General features: G+C 35.2%; 1 pseudogene across 1 annotated transcript in view; it reads right to left on the bottom strand.

The window, feature by feature from the left end:
* Positions 1-21,970, bottom strand: part of LOC309856978 (small ribosomal subunit protein uS5 pseudogene) — a 454,384-nt pseudogene that overhangs the window by 274,337 nt on the left and 158,077 nt on the right. The gene's annotated exons all lie outside the window — the stretch shown is intronic.

The following is a 21,970-nucleotide window of genomic DNA, read 5'->3' as shown; positions in this document are numbered from 1 at the left end:
GGGTGGCTCAGTGGGTTAAGCCTCTGCCTTCCGGCTCAGGTCATGATCCCAGGGGCCTGGGATCGAGTCCCGCATTGGGTTCTCTGCTCAGCAGGGAGCCTGCTTCTCCTCATCTCTCTCTCTGGCTGTCTCTCTGCCCATTTGTGATCTCTCTCTCTGTCAAATAAATAAATAAAATCTTAAAAAAAAGTTTACCATAACGATAATTGTAAGCATGATATTGTAATACCACAGAGAGACTAGATTAAAGCAACAGAATATATATTATCAATTATATTTCATATATAATAGAAAAGCAAAAGCAATACAAGAGAGCAAAATACAATCTTTTAAACAAATGGTTCTGTAGCAATGGTGAAGCTAAATCTAAAAATATAAAATAAAATAAATCCAGGCAGATATCCTACACTCTTCACAAAAATGAACTCAGATTGGATTATAAAACTAAACATGAAACATGTAGAAGGTAATATAGAAGAAAATTTAAATGACCTTGGTTTTCGCAATAACTTTAGCTAAAAAACACAAGCACTGAATTTAAAAATGTCTACTCTGTGAAACACAATGCCAAGAGAATGAAAAGGCAAAGCACAGACTATGAAAAAAAATTTGCAAAATACACATCTGGCAAAGGACTGTTAATCAAAAATACACAAAGACCCCTTAAAACTCAACAATGGGGGAAAAACCTGATTAAAAATGAGCCAAAGACCTTAGCAGATACCTCACCAAAGAAAATATTACAGATGGCAAATAAGCATATAAAAAGATGCTTCACATCAAAGGTCATCAGGAAAATGCAAATTAAAACAAAAAAGAGACACCAGTACATACCCAGAATCCAGAGCACTGACAACAGAACATGAAATGTTGGTGAGGATGTGGAGCAACAGGAATGTTCTTCCATGTGTATTGAGAATAAAGAATGGAAAACAACTTGGCAGTTTCTTACAAAACTAAACATATTCTTGCCAGATGATTCAGCAGTAGCAGCTCTTGGTATTTATCCAAAGAAGATGAAATCTATACCCACAAAGATGTCTATAGTAGTTTTATTCATAACTGACAAAAGCTTGGAAGCAACCAAGATATCCTTCCATAAGTGAAAGGTCAAAGAAAGTGTAGTACATGCAAACAATGGAATATTATTTAATGCTAGAGAAATGAATTACCAAGCTATGAAAAGATATGGATATAAATATTTAATAAATATTTGATTTTAGGCTTCTACCAGTCTAACAATAGTATTAGTATATTTTAACAGTGAATGCTCAGCATTCATGAATTTACCTAATAAAACATTTTGGGTTCAATATTTTAAATACTTCAACCTCTATGATTATATTCCTAATAATTTTGAATTGGGGTAAATAAACCTTAATTTTTTGTAACTTGTTTCTTATTGCAAGAGAGCTCAATGAAATTTTAGAAAATAAAAATTTACAAAAAAAAAGTTTAGTTTACTATTGCCAAATAATTTAAAACTTTATCTTATATTCAAATACATATATTTTTCTAAATTGATTTATATGCTACTAAAACCAAAAACTTTTAGTTATACTAGATTTCATATCCTGCAATCAATGCCAGAAATCCATCTGGCAATGATTTGTCTTAAATAGAGTTAAGATGGGTGTTATTACAATGCAAGATGGAAACAAAGGTAGTATAACAATTGGTGTTACATAACTTTTCCGTTTTGATCAAGTTACTAATCTACAAAAGGCTTTTATCAGTGACAGACTTGGGACTTTAACAAAACTTTTAAACTAGCATGTGCGACTCATTCCTAGAAAACAACACAATCAATAACACTTTATTTAGATTAAATCATGACTATTTCTCCATTTGAATAAAAAAGGTAGCAACCCCAATAAGTTTATTGAACATGAAAAGTTGAAATGCTATAATGCTCCTAAGGAATTAAATGATCCAGTCAAGAATAACAAAAAAAGGATATAAATTACCAAAGTGTTTGTATAATTGTAATGTACAACTGCCCATTATTGTTCCATAGTGTAGGCTTGTACAAGAACTCTATAAAAGAACTCCACTTCTAAACTGTGGAAAATATGTTCCCTTTCCCCCTATATACAAATATTAAGCCATTCATTTAGCTTTTAAAATATCCACTTAATACAGGCTTTTTACACATTTGAACAGGCAGCACGGCTCTATTCTTATCGCTTACATCTGAAGGATAGACTTCTAGCGTAAGAGGTAAAGCCCATAAAGGAGCCCAATAATAACAACAAAATACAGTTTAGTGAGCCCTTACAATCTGCCAGCTACCTTTCTGAGAATACTTCAATTAATAAAACATATAAAATACCTGACCACAAAGAGCTTACATTCTTTTGAAATATAATAGTGAAATAAACCAATAATAGAGGGGCACCTTGGTGGCTCAGTCCATTGAGTGACTGCCTTTGGCTTGGGTCATGATCTCAGGGTCCTGGGATGTAACTCCCCAGCAGGCTTTCTAGGCAGTGGGGTGTTTTCTTCTTCCTCTGCGCACCCTCCCAATTCTCTCTCTCTCTGTCTCAAATAAGAAAATAAACCAGTAATAGAATAATGATTGATGGTTGATGGTGATAAGTGATACAAAGAAATACAAGAAAGGTAAAAGCCATTGGAGAATGCTGGGATGAAAGTTAATTTTATTTTGTGTTGGGTGGTTATATCTCATTTATGAGATGTTATTTGCACAAAGACCCAGGAAGTGAAGGAGAGTGTTATACAAATATTAAAGGAAAAGATTGCTCTAGGCAGAGCAAGTAAGTATATAGACTTTGTGTGAACAGCTTGTCTGTTACTTTTGAGGAAAAGCAAGGAGGCCAATGAGGAGTTCATAGTGGTGGAGAGAGGAAGAACGTATTGATGTATGACCTTCTAGTACATTGAAACGCCTTCAGTTTTTATTTAATATGAAAGGGGAAGATACCAAAAGACCCTCAACAGCAGAATAAAATCATTTGACTTGATTTTTAGGTTAAATTGCTGTACCAAAATAAATTTGCAGGGAGAAAGGAGTGCAGTATGTGTGGAAGTGGGGTTATCAATCAAGTCAATAATTCAGGAACATATGATGGTGTTTTTAGCATGCTGGGTGGTAATAGAAGTGGTGAGGTATGGTTTTCATTGTGTATATATTTTGATGGTGAATATTCTGGTGAACAGGATGGGGTATGTGCAGGACAGACATCAACATTTATTTTACCTGCACAAACAGAAGGGTGGAGTCTTCATTCCCTGATATGGAGAGAACTCTGAGTTCAAATGTTCTTTCTCATTAAATGGCATAGTGATGATGAGGATATAGTCAGACAGTGAAAGAGAGCAGTAAGCATAGTGTTAAGCGGTAAGACATTATAATACATTGGAACATCAAAAAACGTTGTGTTGGATCATCTGTTTATGTGAGTAAATAAATAAATAAAGCTTCCTGGGGTTCTGATAGAGGTAAAGAAGACTGCTATATGATCCAAAGGGGCATGTGCACCAAATGTTTATAGCAGTAATATCCACAATAGGCAAACTATGGAAAGAACATAGATGTCCATCAACAAATGAATTATATATATATATATATATATATATATATATATATATATACACAATGGAATACTACTCAGCCATCAAAAGAAATGAAATCTTGCCATTTGCGTTGACATGGATGGAACTGGAGGGTATTATGCTTAGCAAAATAAGTCAACCAGAGAAAGGCACTATCATATGATCTCCCTGATATGAGGAAATGGAGGTGCAATGTGGGGGGTTTGGGGAACAGGAAAAGAGTAAATGAAACAAGATGGGATCGGGAGGGAGACAAACCATAAGAGACTCTTAATCTCACAAAACAAACTGAGAGTTGCCGGGGTGGGGGGGTGGAGAGGTTAGGGAGAGGGTGGTGGGGTTATGAACATTGGGGAGGGTATGTGCTGTGGTGAGTGCTGTGAAGTGTGTAAACCTGGTGATTCACAGACCTGTACCCCTGGGGCCAATAATACATTATATGTTAATGAAGAAGAAGAAGAAGAAGAAGAAGAAGAAGACTACTATAAATCAAATGCTATGGTTTTCAGCACAGAGTGTGTAATCAGGCATATTTTATTAAAGTAACCAAGTAAAATGATGGTCGAAAACTGGAATAACAGAAAACATAACAATCAGAGATTTTAAAAAGAGATATGGGACAGTGTAGAGAATATAGTCAATGATATTATAATAGTGTTATATGGTGACAGATGGCGGCTATATTTGTAGTGATCATAGAATAATGTATGGAGATATTGAAAACCTGAAACCAATGTAACACTGACTATCAACCGCACTCAAATAAAAAAATAGTAAAAATAAAACATTTTAATTTAAAAAGATAAAAAGAGGGACAAGAATTTGAAAAGTGAATTTCAAAAAGAGTAAAGATGAGGCTAAGACATACTCTGAACCTTGAGGAAAACACCATTTTGAAAATTCTTCCCATTTTGAGAAAACTCAAATGAATCAATACCATAAAAGAACCCATTTTAACTGAGAGATGTAATGAATGCTCAAGAAATAATTTTATGACAGGATAATTCTTCCCTATGAAACAGCATACAGAAACCCGGGGAAACACCTGGAAGCCAAATAAACTATACTGAAAATAAGAATTAGGAAAAAGATAAATGATGAAAGATAAGAAAATTAGACCTGCGACAGAGACCTAGTGAAGAGAATTTTTAGCTTGTGGTTTAATGTTTTTGAGGATAATCTAGAGTTCATAACTGCCTTGAGGCAGGCTGGTTGTAGGCAGTTTAGGCAGACCCCTAAGAGAGGCCTACTTTGGGCAAGTGGTGTTGGAGGAGGCCATTGGGCTGGACAAAGACAAATCCAACCATTTGACTAAAGTGTCTGTGAAGATGTTGAAGTCAGATGCAGCAGAGAAAGACCTGTCAAACCTAATCTCAGAAATGGAGATGATGAAGATGATTGGACAGCACAAGGACACCATCAACCTGCTGGGTCCTGCACACAGGATGGTCCTTCGTACACTATCATGGAATATGCCTCCAAAGACAACATACAGGAGTACCTGCAGGCCCAGAGCCCTCCTGACCTGGAGTACTGTTACAATATCAGCCACAATGCAGCAGAGCAACTCTCCTCCAAGCACCCGGTATCCTGTGCCTACCAGGTAGCCTGAGGCATGGAGTACCTTGCCTCCAAGAAGTGCATACACCAAGACCTGGCCACCAGGGAAGTGCTGGTGACAAAGGACAACATGATGAAGATCTCAGACTTCAGCCTTGCCAGAGATATCACCACATCAGTTACTATAAAATGAGAACCAACAGTGGACTGCCTGTGAAGTGGATGGTCCCTAAGGCCATGTTTGACCAGATCTACATCCACCAGAGTGACTTCTGGTCTTTTGGGGGTGATCCTGTGCAAAATTTTCACTCTGGAAGCCTCCCATATCCTGGAGTGCCTGTGGAGGTGGTTTTTAAGCTGCTGAAGGAGTCATTTGATGGATAAGCCAATAAGTGCACCAGAGAGTTATACACAATAATGAGGGGTGGCTGGCATGTGGTACCTTCAAGCTGCTGGTAGAAGACCTGGATCATACTGTGGCCTTGACCTCCAACCAGGAGTACCCGGACCTGTCCTTGGCCCTGGAACAATACTGTCTATGCTTTCCCAACACCCAAAGCTTCACCTGCTCCTCAGAGAAGAATTCCACCTTCTCTCATGTGCCGTTGCCCAGGGAGGCCTATCTGCCCTGACACCCAGCCCAGCTTGCCAATGGTGGACTCAAATGACTAGTATCCCTATTACTCCTGTCCAGATTCCGTCATAAGCTGTAACCCTTACCCCTCACCCTCCCTGCAAGACTCACTGCCTTCTCCTTTGTCCCTTTCCTACTGGCAGGAGCCAGCTGCCTACCTGAGGCCTTCACCCCTTGAAGTTCACCTCTCTTCCCCTTCCTCTTCCTCCTCCTTACAACCTGCTCATGAAAGAAAGGAACAGAGAGGCAGGTACTTGCTCGTGGCTACTTCCTTCCCTCCCATATGTTGGACCAAGACCCCTCCCTGTCATCTGGTACTGCCTAGATGTCGAGAGAGTTGGAGATGAGGCAGGCCAGTGAAAGCTGTTGGAGCTTTCCTGGTTTGGTTTTGTCTGCTTAGCATAACATGTAAGACTGAGTTCTGGTGGCAGGGACCTAGTCCTTGGGGCTATAGCACTAGCGAGGGGAGGTCAACTGCTCTGGGCCTTGGCTAAGAGCAAGCCCTGCTCCAGAGATATGGTGCCAAGGGCTTATTAATTTTGATACTAATTTGCTTTGCTGACCAAATACCTGGTATCAAAAGATGGGAAGGCAAAGACTGGAAGCAGTGTTGTGACCATGGGGTCCAGCCCCAAACTATGAAGAAAACACAAAGTGTATAAATCTGAGTAAGTATATATTTACACACCTTTTTAAATAGGTTGTTATCAAAGATTTAATCAATGGGTAATATGCTCCTCGTGGCTGGGAAGCATCAGTTGCCATATATTAAAAACAAAGAAAAGAGGTGTCTGGGTGGCTTCCTCCAAGAAGTGTCCCTTCTTTTCAGGTCATGATCCCAGGGTCCTGGGATGGAGCCCCACATCAGGCTCTCTGCTCAGTGGGAAACCTGCTTCTCCTTTTCCCTCTGCCCTGCTTATAGTTCCTCTTCCTGTCTCTCTGTCTGTCAAATAAATAAAATATTTAAAAAAAAACAAGAAAGAAACAAAATGTTTTTAAAAGGTCTTTTTTTTTTTTAATTTTCTAGGGGTGCCTGGATGACTTAGTTGTTTAAGCAGATGTTTGCCTTTGGCTGAGGTCATGATTCCAGTGTACAGGGATCCAGCCCTGCATGGGACTACTTGCACCCCAAGGAGCTTGCTTCTTCCTCTCCCTTTGCACATGATTCCCCCTGTTTGTGTGCTTCTTCTCTCTCTCTCTCTCTCTCTTGCTGTCAATAAATAAAATAAAATCTTTTACTAAATAAATAAAAAAATAAATAAATTTCTAAACCTACTTTCAGTTTAGGTCCCTTAACAAAAATTGCTACTGCTTCATTAAAAAAAAAAAAAAAGATAATTTAGAAAGATGCTTCCAGAGTTAAAAATCTGTTTTGTTTCTTTGTCAGGATTCAATATAGAAGTGCTTTAAAAAGTAAAAGAAAAAATATGCTATATTAACTCTAATCACACTATAACTTTGGTGGTTATATCAAGATAATGAAAAGTGATTTTAAAGCAAATTTCATTATTAGACATAAAGATCAAGTCAAAATTACAGAAGAGTAAAAGGATGAATTCATCAGGGTATAATAATTCTTTTTTTTTTTAAAGATTTTATTTATTTATTTGACAGAGAGAGATCACAAGTAGGCAGAGAGGCAGGCAGAGAGAGAGAGAGAGAGAGGAGGAAGCAGGCTCCCTGCTGAGCAGAGAGCCCGATGCAGGACTCGATCCCAGGACCCTGAGATCATGACCTGAGCCTAAGGCAGCGGCCTAACCCACTGAGCCACCCAGGCGCCCCGGGAGTATAATAATTGTTGAATTTTAATACGTAACAACAGATTTGGGGATATATAGGGAAAAACTAAGAACAAAAATCATAACTTCTACCTTGGACGACAAATGGAAAATAATTTCAACACCCTTATTTTAAGATTACATACACAAATGGTCATCATATTGGTAAGATATGTAAGACTTGAACAAAATGATCAACTAACTAGATATGCTTGATATTACATTACAGTAACGGAACTAACTGAGGTCAGTCTTTGGTGAATCACAGAAACAGGTGGAGTTGTCAAACAAAGGAATCTTTGTTTACAACATACAAGGAGTTCACAGGGAATAAGTTCCAAAGCCTTGACTGTTTGAACAGGAGAGAGATTTTTATTTAGTATTTAAAATGAATACTCAGAAGGGAGAGTTTTATTATCCCGTGTATGGTTGGTCATAAGGTTGTGGATGCATGCACATCCACATATGTATTTGTGCAATATGTATTGCATGTTCACCTGAATGAAGCTTGTATTCCACCGAGGGCAGAAACGTCAATGTTAGAATAAAGCAGAGGTAACTGTTGGACAAGGGAAAGGAACTCTGCAGGCTTCAAGAGCAGATAGAAACTAGATGGGGTCTTGGGCTCATTTTCTGGGACAAGGAATGAAAGGCCTTGATTGCTTTTGAAATAGCACTAGGAGTTTTACCACTGATTTATTGTCTCAATAGCTTAGGCTATTTCCTGGTCTGGTGGTGACTGTTAGTTTTCCCATTGCCTTGTTCCCTCAAAATCCTTAGGAGTGAGGTTTTTGCATTTCTTTGTAAGAACCTCCCAGGAATTTTTGGAAGAAGTGTGCTTGGGCAAGTACACAGGTGGGGTATAGATCATTGAAAATAGCTGGGGACAAAAAATGACTTTTCTTATGTCAGGAAAACTATATCTCTTCTTTAATTTTCTAGGAACCTCTAACTCTTTCTGCTGATGTTACCAGCAGGCATCTGAGATATTACTGATTGTTCTCTTGAACCTAAGGAAAAGGAAATGTAGAAAGCAAAAGACAAAACTTTAAAATCTATCCTGCAACTCATCAATTCACTGCAGCCACCTCTCTGTCTTTCCCTTTCTCTTTTTCTCTCTTTCTCTTTCTCTCTCACTTTCTCTCTCACATACGCACAACACACACAAATCGACTTAAAGCAATTTTTAATTTTCCCTATTCCATTTTAATATACTTGAGGCATGATCATTTTCTTAGTAAATACAAGGAAAAAAAATCTAGGATTCCATCATTCTGTGTGATTAAAGTATTGAGGAATTTACTTCCAATAGCACTTATAAAAACATATTTTATTTAAGGAATATTATATAATCAGGTGCCTGCATTTTTCTTATTCTCCAACTAGTGTTATTTGGCAATTAATATTTTGTCAATCAATATTCCCCTATACCTGAATGTGTGGGCAGTGAGAGATGAGTTAGAGGCAAGGATGGTGAACACTCCCAACAACTGCAGACTACATATATCTTAAGCCATGATTTTCTTTGCAAAGGTCAACATTGATAATGTTCTAGTCATACCTCCGTGTACCAGGAAAGAAGTAGCATATTTCTTGAAAGACACAGCTATCAAAGCTCCATTGAGAAACCATAAAGATGGAGAAGGGATTTGCAAATTAAATATCTGATAATGGACATCTACTCTGATTATTTAAAAATGAATAAAAATAAAAAACCTTACTAATAACCAAACAGAGTATCCAATTTTACATGTGAAGGAAATAATGGAAGAGACATGTCACCAAAAGTATATGGATGGCTTATAGGCACATGGCCAATTTCTCAACATTTAAACATTAAAGAAATAAAAATGAAAATCATAATGAGACATGCTTACATATCTATTAGAATGGCTAAAATTATAAAGGCTAATTGTACTTGGTCTGAGCTAGATTGAGAAGCAACAAAAAATCTAAACTGTTGTTGGCATATATCATGATACAACCACTTTGGAAAATAGTTTCAAAAATTTTTAAATGAAAAATATGTTGCAGTTACACAAATAGCCATTTTATTCTAGGCATTTAACCAAGAAAAACAAACCCTATGTTCATACAAGGACTTGTATGTGAATTTCATATCAGCTTTATTTTTAAGAATTGAAAACAGTGGAAATGTTCATCAATGTCCATCAATAGAGCAAAGACAATTGGAGATTCTCAAAGTAATGATGCTGAGAAAAGAAAATCCAGGCAATGAATAGTATATACTGTGTGATTCCATGACTACAAAAAATCTAGAAAATACAAATTTATATATAGTCACAGTCATCAAATATATGGTGTGATTTTAGTGCCTTCTTCTGTGCTCCCATAGCTTCCTACACTTGTATCTCCGAGCATTTGTTACACCATGTGAAAATATGAACTCTTTCTCTTTATTCTGTCTTACTAGAATAAGAATCCTTGAAAGTTTATGGACAATTGAACTCTCAGTTATTAGCAGAAATTCTATCACACAGTAAGTTTCCAAATATAAAAGCCAGAGTTTTACAATGACTTCTAAGCTTTTACATGATCTAGCCACTCATTTAACCTCTGTGACCTCTTTCCCTGCTACTCTTCAGTCACTCACAGTGGCCTCCTTGCTATTCCTCAGATATGCCAGGCATGATCCAACCTTATGGCCTTCAAGATAGCCAATTCCTTTGTCTGGAGTGACCTTATTGCTGATAGTTCTGCGCAAATTCATCACCTTTCCATACCTTTGTTCAATTGTCAGCTTCATTGTAAGTACCCTGATCTTTCTATTAAAAGATTTAACTCGCCATCCCCTGCCTAGCAACCTTGATTTTTCTCACCCTGATCGAATTTTTCTTTTTCCCCATTGTACTCTTCCTTTTTGAATGCACTATGCCATTTTTATTAAGGTTTATAGCTTTGAATTGTCTCACCCATTAAAATAAAAGTTCTACAAAGCCAATTATTTCATTTACCAGTGTAGTCTGAAGTAATATCTGCCATATAATAGTTCAGTAGACAACTGGTAAATTTCAAAATAAATTAATGTTGAGAGTATACTGAATTTCATAAGTCATTTCAATATTTTTTTCCAAAAAATAAACTACATAAAACATACTTTAAATTTACTTTCAAAATATTTTATAGCATATAATGGACAATATACATAAGCCTAAAGAAACAATCCTATAATTAACCATTTCATACCTACTTAAAAACTGCATAATACCACACTCTTAGATCCTCTTTGAATGCTCTAAAATAACCCTTCAAATGAAATACATTTTAAAAACTCACAGATTTTTTGGCAAATAATTTAATAAAATAAAAGTTTCATTCATCTATGTAGATCAAAATAAATGTTTTTAATAAGCATGAAATTATAACTCTGAAGTGTGCTAAAATGAAACCACCTGCTAAGGGTGAGAGAACAAAAATAAACATCCTTTTTCCAAATAAGAGGAATTTATTACCTTTGAATCAAAGCATGTGGATTTGTTTTAACTGGCAATAAAGCAATATGGAGACACAAACCATAGGAAGTCATATTTTAGATTTCCAAAAGACTTCTAAGTGAAGAGTATACATTTTTTAATTGCTACATAATGCTACATAATGACAAGATGACAGGTTGTGACAAATAGCATTTTAAAAGCTCTACTCATAATGGAACGGAAGATGTCATTTCCCTATAATTTTATATATGTCTTTAATTGACTATATCTGGATACAACATATTACCAAACAGATGTTCATCAAAGACTAAATCATTTTTAATGGAACATAATAATTTGAACCTACATCTATTAATCATTTTTTTCGATCTAAAATTTATAGTCTCGCTAAGCATTTTATCAGTTGTTGACAAAATTCAAAATAAATAGGATAAAAAGTCGTGTTTGGAAAAGTAGATTTCTTTTCAAATTGGCATTTAAATGAAAATATTTGCTGATATTTTTAAAACTTTAAATGTAATTTTATATATATATCTGACCTATCAGATGATATAAAATTTTTGGAGAAAATATGACATATTTTTTTATCTTGGTTGAAGGTATTAATAAAGAGCAACTGTTTGTATTATTTGTATTGTGATATCTTAGTTAATAAACATGAATAACTGGTATAAAATATGTTTTTTTAAAAATTTTATTTATTTACTTGACAGAGATCATAGGAAGGCAGAGAGGCAGCCAGAGAGAGAGGAATGGAAGCATGCTCCCAGCTGAGAAGAGAGCCCACTGTGGGACTCAATCCCAGGAACCTGGAATCATGACCTGAGCCGAAGGCAGAGATTTTAACCCACTGAGCCACCCAGGCGCCCTAAAATATGTTTTTTTTTTTTAATATAGAAGTATAGTTCTTGCCAAAATATGGAACTAGCTGGAACTGAATGCCTCCTTCAAAGTCAGCTCTGGAGAAATTATCCAAGTGTAATATGGAACTATTTCAGATATTAACCAAAAACAAAGAAATGATGATAAACGCCTTAAAATACTCAAAGTTGCCCTTGACTGGTATGTTTCAAGCTCTATTCCTGGTTTGAAGACAGGTTTTAACAGGCCTGTCACTGTAGAAATCCGCTGGATGTTTAGAGGCTATCAGAACTGTACAAAACCTTGAAGGGGTAAAGACTTGAAAATTCTTTAGAGAGATTAGCTCCCTAAGGCATTATTCCTCCACACATTTTCCTCCAATCAATTAAGACTGATGGATGAGGGGCACCTGAGTGGCTCTCTCATCACGTGGGTGGTGGGTTAAGCCTCTGCCTTCATCTCAAGTCATGGTCTCTGGGTCCTGGGATCCAGCCCCACATCGGGCACTGCTCAAAAGGAAGCCTGCTTCCCTCCCTGCTTGCCTGCCTCTCTGCTTACTTGTGATCTCTCTCTCTCGCTCTCTTTCTCTCTCTCTGTGTCCAATAAATAAATAAAATCTTTTAAAAAAGGCTGATGGATGATAAATTATGAAAACTGCTCCCTCCAAATGATGCTTCTTCATAAGGATTTAAGAATTTAAAATTGAAACTTGACCGTAGGATTTATCTTATAGAATAACATCAAGTGAAGGCAGTTATTATTAGTTCTGAAGTATTGGTGATTCTGAATTCTTGGCCTCATTAGTAAATTTATTTTTAAATTCTCCCATGGAGTGGTGATTGGCCTTCAGTCTTTCATTGATATACATCATTGGGTCAAATGAGATGTGTGTGCCCAGAACTATATATAATCTTTTTTGTATTTCACTGGAGATGGCATTTCTGAGTTTTGTTCAATTGAATTTGGACAGATGTTTTAATAGTCACTTCTAGAGTTGGCCCTGGAGAATATCTTCCTTTTTTTCTCTTCCCGATTCTCTGAAAAACCCTGACTAATTCACATTATCACAGTAATATCATAATTCAAGTTTTTCCAAACACTATAGCTGCAAAATAGAAGGAAGCTACTCAGAATGGAATACTATTGTGAATGATTGAGAAAGAAAACATTATTATAATTAAGCTACCAGGTTTCAATGTATTTTATTGTTGCTTAGAAAATCCTAGCATACCCAGACTTTACAGAGATTTGATGATCCTAAGAAGAGCTGAACTCATGGACCAAAATAACTATGCACATAAAAAGTACAATTACTTACCTAAAAAATATGATGTGGTTAACTTTATATGCCAATCCAAGTGTTATGGGAACAGGAATTAAAAAAATAGCTTAGGGGCGCCTAGGTGGCACAGTGGATTAAGCCACTGCCTTCAGCTCAGGTCATAATCTCAGGGTCCTGGGATCAAGTCCTGCATCAGGCTCTCTGCTCAGCAGGGAGTCTGCTTCCCTCTCTTTCTCTCTGCCTAACCTCTGTCTACTTGTGATCTCTCTCTGTCAAATAAATAAATAAATAAAATCTTAAAAAAAAAAAAGAATGACTGTACTTTTAAAAAATAGCTTAAAAGGAGCGCCTGGGTGGCTCAGTGGGTTAAGCCGCTGCCTTCCGTTCAGGTCATGATCTCAGGGTCCTGGGATCAAGCCCCACATCGGGCTTTCTGCTCAGCAGGTAGCCTGCTTCTCTTCCTCTCTCTCTGCCCACCTCTCTGCCTACTTGTGATCTCTCACTGTCAAATAAATAAATAAAATATTTTTAAAAATAGCTTAAAAGTATATGATAAAATAATGATATACTTATACAAGGAAAAGAAAGATACTATACTGTGAATATAAATTAAGTGAAAATTGTTGAAATAAAGAATACAATAAATGGAGACTAAGATGAATATAGCTGTAAAATGAATAAATGAGTTGGGAAAAACAAACAAACAAATTAATGACTTCTGCCCAAATACAGCAGAAGAGAAAAAAAAATAAAGAAAATATTTAAATAAGTACTGAGATAAATTTTGGAGAATTAAAGAAAGATAAAAGATACCAGACTTAAAATGATGCCAAACACGAGATATCAGAAACAAAACAAAACAAAACAAAAACTACACACACTAAAAACCACTCGTATACATTATGGTGAGTTTTCAGAATATCAAAAACAGAGAAGAGCATAAATGATGCCCAAGAGAAGAACAGATCACCTAAAATGTACAAGAATAATACTGACAGCACAATTCTCAATAGTAATAGCATATAAAGAGACAGCTGGGAGTTTTTATAGATGGAAAAGATATTTGAAACTAGGTATTATACATCAATCCAAATTATTGATTAAATTTGAGAGCACAGTAAAAATACAATGAAGCATGTTAGGTCTTAGAACATTTATCACACAGAGACACACATTTTGGAAAACTTCCTTGAAAGACAGCTCAATTTAGATCGAGAAAACAGAATTATGTACTCAAAGGCACATTTTGAAGGAAGGATTGAATATAGTCTGCACTGCAAATATTCTTTAATCGTATGTTCTGAATTTCCTAAATTTAAGAAGTATTTGTTCAAATATTTACCTTTAAATAAATCCTAGGAGACTTTTTCTTGGATTCTGGCAAATCAGTCCATTTGGATACAAATCTTTTTGTCACTGATGGAAATTTTGATAGCCCTTAACTGTGGAATGCCTAATGTATTGTTACAGCAATTGTGATTTGCCAATACATGGGTGATGTGTGTGTGTTGTGTGTGTTTATTTTTATTTTTGATGGTTTAACTCTTCTATGAGATTTTTAAGTAGACATGATTTTAATAAATTATGATTTGTTGAAATTTAACTGAGGTTATATATAATAAAATGAAATTTGTGTGAACTAAAGAAGTGCATCTCCATTTTTTTTGTTTTAAGAGTAGACTGGTCTTTAAAAATTGTCCAAAGAAGTACATTATATTTATTATTAAATTTGATAATATACTATAAAGTATTTATGGTCATATTGGACCATATCAAATTCTACTATTAATTCATATTAATAATTACCATAAGAGGAAAAAGGGATATTTTTCAAAATAAAAATTAGCGTATTTTTCAGAATATGATATAGTGTTATTCACTGAACTGAGGGAACAAATGTCAAAGTCTAACACAGTTTACAGAATGTTTTAACATAAATTGAAATTTAAATCTGACCAAATTTCACAGTTTTAAGTAAAATGATAGCACTTTATATCCTTGAAAAGTGGTAAGTGACCCAAAACATGGCTTAGAAAAACAAATTTAACACTACACTAGTCTGAGATGGTTAAGTTATGGTACAACTTGCCATTGTGTATCATCAAATGGTATATTTTTTTCTTTTGGGCTTGTCATTATATTTTATTTTAGCCATTCTGGTAAGTGTGTAGTGATATCTCAGTGTCATTTTTTTTTAAAAGATTTTATTTGTTTATTTGACAGAGAGAAATCACAAGTAGATGGAGAGGCAGGCAGAGAGAGAGGGGGGGAAGCAGGCTCCCTGCTGAGCAGAGAGCCCGATGCGGGACTCGATCCCAGGACCCTGAGATCATGACCTGAGCTGAAGGCAGCGGCTTAACCCACTGAGCCACCCAGGCGCCCTCTCAGTGTCATTTTAATTGCATTTCCTTGATGTCTAATTGTGTCAAAATATATTACTTTGATGTTTAATGCTCTGAGCTTTCTCAGTTCAGGACCATGAAGCCACTTAGGAAAAATACAGTTGCAGAGGCACTCATAGACCAACTCTTATTTCGAAATAAGAAGAAACATTACTACCCATTCCAACAAAAAATAGATTTGTTATGCAGCAGGGATTTTATAAATTACCTGACACAACTTATATAGTAAGATGAAATGGGACAGGCGGCTTCTTGCAGCTATATACAACATCAGTTTAATTTCAATTTTCAGTATAATTTTTCCAAGGTATACACAGAATATATATTTAATGTCAATTGTGAACATTTTAAACTCTGTATATGGAAATTAATCAATTTTAAGTTTATAACAATCAAAATTAACGGAAGTTTATTTTAAATTAGTTAGCTTTCTCTGAATTGCAAGACAGAATAATCAAGAATTGGTAAGAAAAAAGTAATCTCTGTAAAATTACCGGGGGTGCATTATAAAGTGTTCGGTAACTGATCAAACTCACAATTTGGATTGAATGGCAAGTGATTTTTAAAATCTGGAACTCATTGTCAATTTTTTTTTCTTCATTGTGTCTTAATAATTTACTGTGTTCATTTGCATGGAAGTGAAGAAAAATGCATGACATTTCATCTCAACACTAACACCTTTAACTGGCAACTCTAAATGTACTTTACAGCAGTGTAACAAAGTAAAGATCAATGATGTTTCATGAAATATCTGTTATAATTCTCAAGGAGATAGGGAGTTTGTGCAAAAATGCAAATCACTTTGCGACTAAACACATTGTTTATTTCAGCTAATTTTAAGAAAATATGCTGAGAATCTCTCAAAAAAGGAAGCAATGATTTAGGTTTGCCTTCAAACTCCTTATCTAATCCTGAACCAACAGCACATAGTTCAAAGAGCAACTAATTTGAGTAGCTCCAATTTACACATTTCCTAACAATGCTTAATTTAGTGGAATTTCTGTCCAATTATGTTAATTTGATGTAATGAAAGACAAAAGTTCAAAAAGATCATCCTTAATTTATATAGATGCCAAACTCTGCATTTTCTGAATGACGCCCAGGAACGTATTTTCAAAAACAAACAAACAATGCCAGAACCACTATTAGGTCATCTCTAGGCAGAAAGTGACTCAGAGCTTACATTACTCTCTCCCTGAAAGTATACTGTAGGCACTGAAACTACTACCCTGAGTCTGTGCTATCAAATTCCTTAAGTTAGAAAGTTTTAAAACCCGTCTGTGTGGGAGTATTTCATTTACAGATAGAGATTTGGTTGTTTATACATTTTCATACTTGATTTTTAGGGTGTAATAACTATGTTTTAAAATTCATGGTGGTTTTGAATACTGTTGGATAATTGAGCTAAAATGGTATATCCATTCCTCCTAAGAAACAGAAATTATAGAAAGGTAGTGCTTTTCAAATCTGACATCTTTGAGTCATTGCAGTTTCATATAAATGCAATAGGAAAAGTGTCATTCATGTTTATGATATTTTCTATAAATAAATTAGAATGTACTGGAGGCCTGATATAAAGTGGGATGCCTAAACTTCAGTAAGATCTTGTTTTCAATTCAAAATAAATTTTATTTTTTATTTTTTTATAATGTCCCTCAATTTCAGATAAGCACCCCCATAAGGTCCACTCCGTTTTTTTTAAGATTTTATTTATTTTATTTGACAGATAGAGATCACAAGTAGGCAGAGAGGCAGGCAGAGAGAGAGGGAAGAGGAAGCAGGCTCCCTGCTAGGCAGAGAGCCCGATGCGGGGCTCGATCCCAAGACCCTGGGATCATGACCTGAGCCAAAGGCAGAGGCTTTAACCCACTGAGCCACCCAGGCGCCCCCAAAATAAATTTTAAATTGAATTATGCACCTCTAAGTTCAGAGACAATAAACATCAACCAACACAATTAATAAGTTCTATTTCTTGAAATTTTGGGAACATTGATAGTCTCATCTCCTGGAAGAACAACAGCTAAAATTTTTGGTCATGGATTCCTGCTAAAATATCACTTTCCCAAAGAAAATTAATGTTATGAATTTTCATTGATTGTTATTGATCATGAAGAATATAACAACCACGATAAAAAGAGTAGGAAAAACATGATATCTCATCTGTAAGGGCATGTGGAAAGTAGGAAATGCTAATAAAAATAACTACCATTATTTCCTAAGTTAACATAATACAACAGAACAAAAATATTTCAAAACAATGTTTTCTTTTTTTTTAAGATTTTATTTATTTATTTGACAGAGAGAGATCACAAGTAGGCAGAGAGGCAGGCAGAGAGAGAGGAAGAAGCAGGCACCCTGCTGAGCAGAGAGCCCAATGTGGGACTCAATCCCAGGACTCTGAGATTATGACCTGAGCCGAAGGCAGCGGCTTAACCCACTGAGCCACCCAGGCGCCCCCATAACAATATTTTCTAGGCTCATTCTGATAACTCTTTTCTAAATTCAAATTTAAAGGTTGAGGCATGTGATATATATTACACAAAAAAATCCCAAGGCATTCGTTAAAAAAAAAAAAAACTCTTAATAAAGAACAAATCCAAAGGAATTTCTTTTCTAATTTAATTAACAAATTATGAATTGACTTACCTATTTTATCACAGTGTATCAGGCACCAATAATATTTTTTAATCGTCACACCTGATGCAATAGTTACCATCTTTCAAACATACTGATCACGAACAAGCAAATAAACAAGAGCACCGTAGCTTAAGATCTACCTGCATAAATATAGGCTACTTCAGACAATCTCTTCACCACAACATAGCAATGAATAGAAATCATACATGCTCTGTATGGACATACAGATGAGATAGAATGGGATGATGTTAATATATGCAGAATCTTTATTAATTACATTGTAAACCATAGTATGGAAAAACAGAATACAATTTTAGAAATACCCAGGTCACCATCATTGTTTTATTTTTATATGTGTAGATAAGGAGTTTAATAAACAATCCATGACTATTCAACTCCTTATATTTTGAAAATTTTAGCAAAAGTAACAAACCTAGAACCTAGAAAATTGTACCTATCTGCAATATACAGCTTTGCCAGCATGGTAGAAGAAAAGCAAAACAAAATAAGTAAGAAAAGTTTAACATTTCACAAGAGATTTGCTTTTATTTTTTTATTTTTTAATTTTTATTTTTCATTTATTATTTACTTCTATTTTCTACTTTATTTTAATGAAAATGTCATGACCATAACATAAGAGCAGAATTAAACCAACATGAGAAATTATTTTTTCATAAGTTAAAATAAACTAGCTTGGTGATTAATTCAAAATTATATTACAAACTTCAGTGTTCTTGCAGTAAGTATCACTGCATAAACAAATGAGTCAGGAGTCATAAACTAATGATGATTCTAAATGTTATTTAGAGAGACATTCTGTTCTTAATATATTTCAAATATTCTACACAAGGCAAAGTGGATCCAAGTAATCTGTAGGCAAAATAAGATTTTAGAGAAGTATATATTTCCAACAGTATTTATAAAATATTACCTTTATGTAAGGCATCATCCTGGACTTTGTGGAAAACACACAAAGGAGTAAGAAGTGGCCCTTCAAGAAACATATACAATATCAAGGTTTAACATGAAGCAGCATGTCTTCTCTAATTAAAAAAAAAAAAAACATTGTACCAACTGACTTTACTGAAACTTTATATTTATTGCTCTCATTTTAGGTCATAGTGTCCTTCTGCATGCAGGCTGCTATAACGGACATGATATAGACTTAATAGCTTATAAAGAATAGGAATTTATTTCTCACAGTTCTAGAACGGAGAAGTTCAAGATTAAGGAATGGGCAGATCCAGGGAGAGCCCACTTCCTCATAGATGGCTATCTTCTCACTGTAAACGTACATGATGAATGAATCAAGAGAACTCACTGGGGTCTCCTTTAAAAGGACTGTAATCCCACTTATGACCTAATCACCTCCCAAAGGCCCCTATGTTTTAATACTAGCACTTACAGAGTTAGATTTCATAATATGATTTTGGGAGACATAAACATTCACACCATAGTATATATAAACAAAAAAAGACACAAAAACAACAAACAAAAAAATTATTTTAACTACCTATTATTTTCAACTACATAAACTTTTAATTTGTTTCTATATAATATTAAATAACTCATTTGAGTGATTCACTTATATCCAATGCATCTGAGTGCAATTAAATTTGCTTACCCAGCATATCCAGAAGCATATTTCTTCAGACTATCCCATTCCCCACCTCACAGGATTTACCACAATTAGAAGACATGGGATAGAGGATAGATAGATAGATGTATACATAAACACACTTGTACATACACATATGCATATTTTTTCCTGTTAATGATACTCATGCAAATAAAATTTAAGCTCAAGGAAACCTGTCTTGTGTGTTACTTAATATCCAGTTTTTAGTCAACATCCAAAAACAAATAATCCAATAAAAACATGGATAGAAGACATGAACAAGTGTTTCCCCAAAGAACACATTCAAATGTTCAGTAGATACATGAAAAGATGTCCATCATCATGTATCATCAGGAAATTGCAAAGCAAAACTAGAAAGAGATACCACCTCACACCTGTCAGAATGGCTAAAATCAACACTACAAGAAACAAAAGGTGTTGGAGAGGATGTGAAAAAGTAACACTTGTGGGGGCTGCCTGGGTGGCTCAGTGGGTTAAGCCTCTGCCTTCAGCTCAGGCCATGATCTCAGGGTCCTGGGATCAAGTCCCACATCGGGCTCTCTGCCAGGCATGGAGCCTGCTCCCTCTTCTCTCTCTCTCTACTTGTGATCTCTCTCTGTCAAATGAATAAAATCTTAAAAAAAAAAAAAAAGAAAAAGTAACAATTGTGAACTGTTGGTGGTGATGCAAACTGATACAGCCATATTTGAAAACAGTATGGAATTTCCATAAAATTTAAAAATAGAAGTCCTTTGTGATCCAACATTCCTGTTGGTGTGTATTTACCCAATGAATATAAGAAAACTTATTCAAAGGGATGCTAGCACCCCTATGTTTATAGCAGCATTATTTATAAAGCTAAGATATGGAAAGCGCCCAAGTATCCATCAATTGATGAATAAATAAAGAATAAGTGGTATCTATATACAATGGAATATTATTCTGCCATAAAAAAGACTGAAATCTTGCCATTTGCAATAACATGGTTGGAACTAGACAGTATAATGCTAAAAGTGAAATAAGTCAGTCAGAGAAAGACAAATACCTTTACTCATATATGGAATAAAAGAAACAAAACAAACAAGCAAAGGGGAAATAATAAGACATAGAAAGAGAAACAAAGCAAGAAACAGACATTTCATTACGGAGAACAAACTGATGGTTACTTGAGGGGATCTGAAAGGAGTGATGGATTAAATAAGTGATGGGGGTTAATTAGAGCACTTGTCATGATGAGCACTGAGTGCTATATGTTATATTGTACACATGAATCTAATACAACCATATATGTTAACTAATTGGATTTCAAATGAAAATTTTTTAAAATCCCAGTTTTTAGCTCACATTCTGGCTTACAAAAGGGATTTAGTCAGGAATTTGGAGATTAGTTAATGAACAAAAAAGGGGTGAACAGGCAGTTGTTAGATAAAATTACTATCCTTTCTGGCATGATCTTATACCTTTTATCTAGAAGTATTTTTAGCACTTTAGACTCTTCCTATTTTATTTTGAATCATTAAACAAAAATTTCCTCAAAGGACCTTAGACTTCATCCAATTTGAGCAACAGTTTGAGACAGGAAATGGTGTCCAGGAGGAAAAAAAAAAAGATGAAACTACTATTGTTTACTAGTGAATGCATAGTTCTTCCAAGAAGAAGCTCTAAATGGTCATGGCTCCAGCTTTATATGTGCTCAGTCATATGTTCAGAAGTAGGTAACACTATCAAAAAATATAAAGCATCTGAGATTATTTTCCCTTATTTGAAAGCTGGTGTATGAGTCTGCCGTAGTTTCTTGGGGGTTGATAGAAGACGCAGACTCATGTTTCAGAAATAATATAGTTTATTATTCACAGCAATAGAGGTAGCCAGAATATTAACAGTATTTGTGTGTGTGTGTGTGTGTTTGTGTGTGTGTGTGTGTGTTTGTGTGTGTGTAGGGATGGGAGTTATATATCAGTTCTGAGCCTCAGTTCCCACAAGAAGAATCAAAACAGAGGCAGATAATATTTGCAAACACAACAGGTTAAGTTAAAAAAAAAAGATACTATTTCTGTCTTCCAAGTCTATTCAATACAACCATCTTCAAAGGATGGCCTAGAACAAATAATAAATGCAGAAATGTAAGCAACCAATTGAAAAGTGTCTCCCAAGAAACACACTTTGA

This window comes from Mustela nivalis (assembly GCF_964662115.1).
Source record: "Mustela nivalis genome assembly, contig: HAP1_SCAFFOLD_53, whole genome shotgun sequence".
Taxonomy (NCBI): domain Eukaryota; kingdom Metazoa; phylum Chordata; class Mammalia; order Carnivora; family Mustelidae; genus Mustela; species Mustela nivalis.
This window is presented reverse-complemented; position numbering and strand designations above follow the sequence as displayed.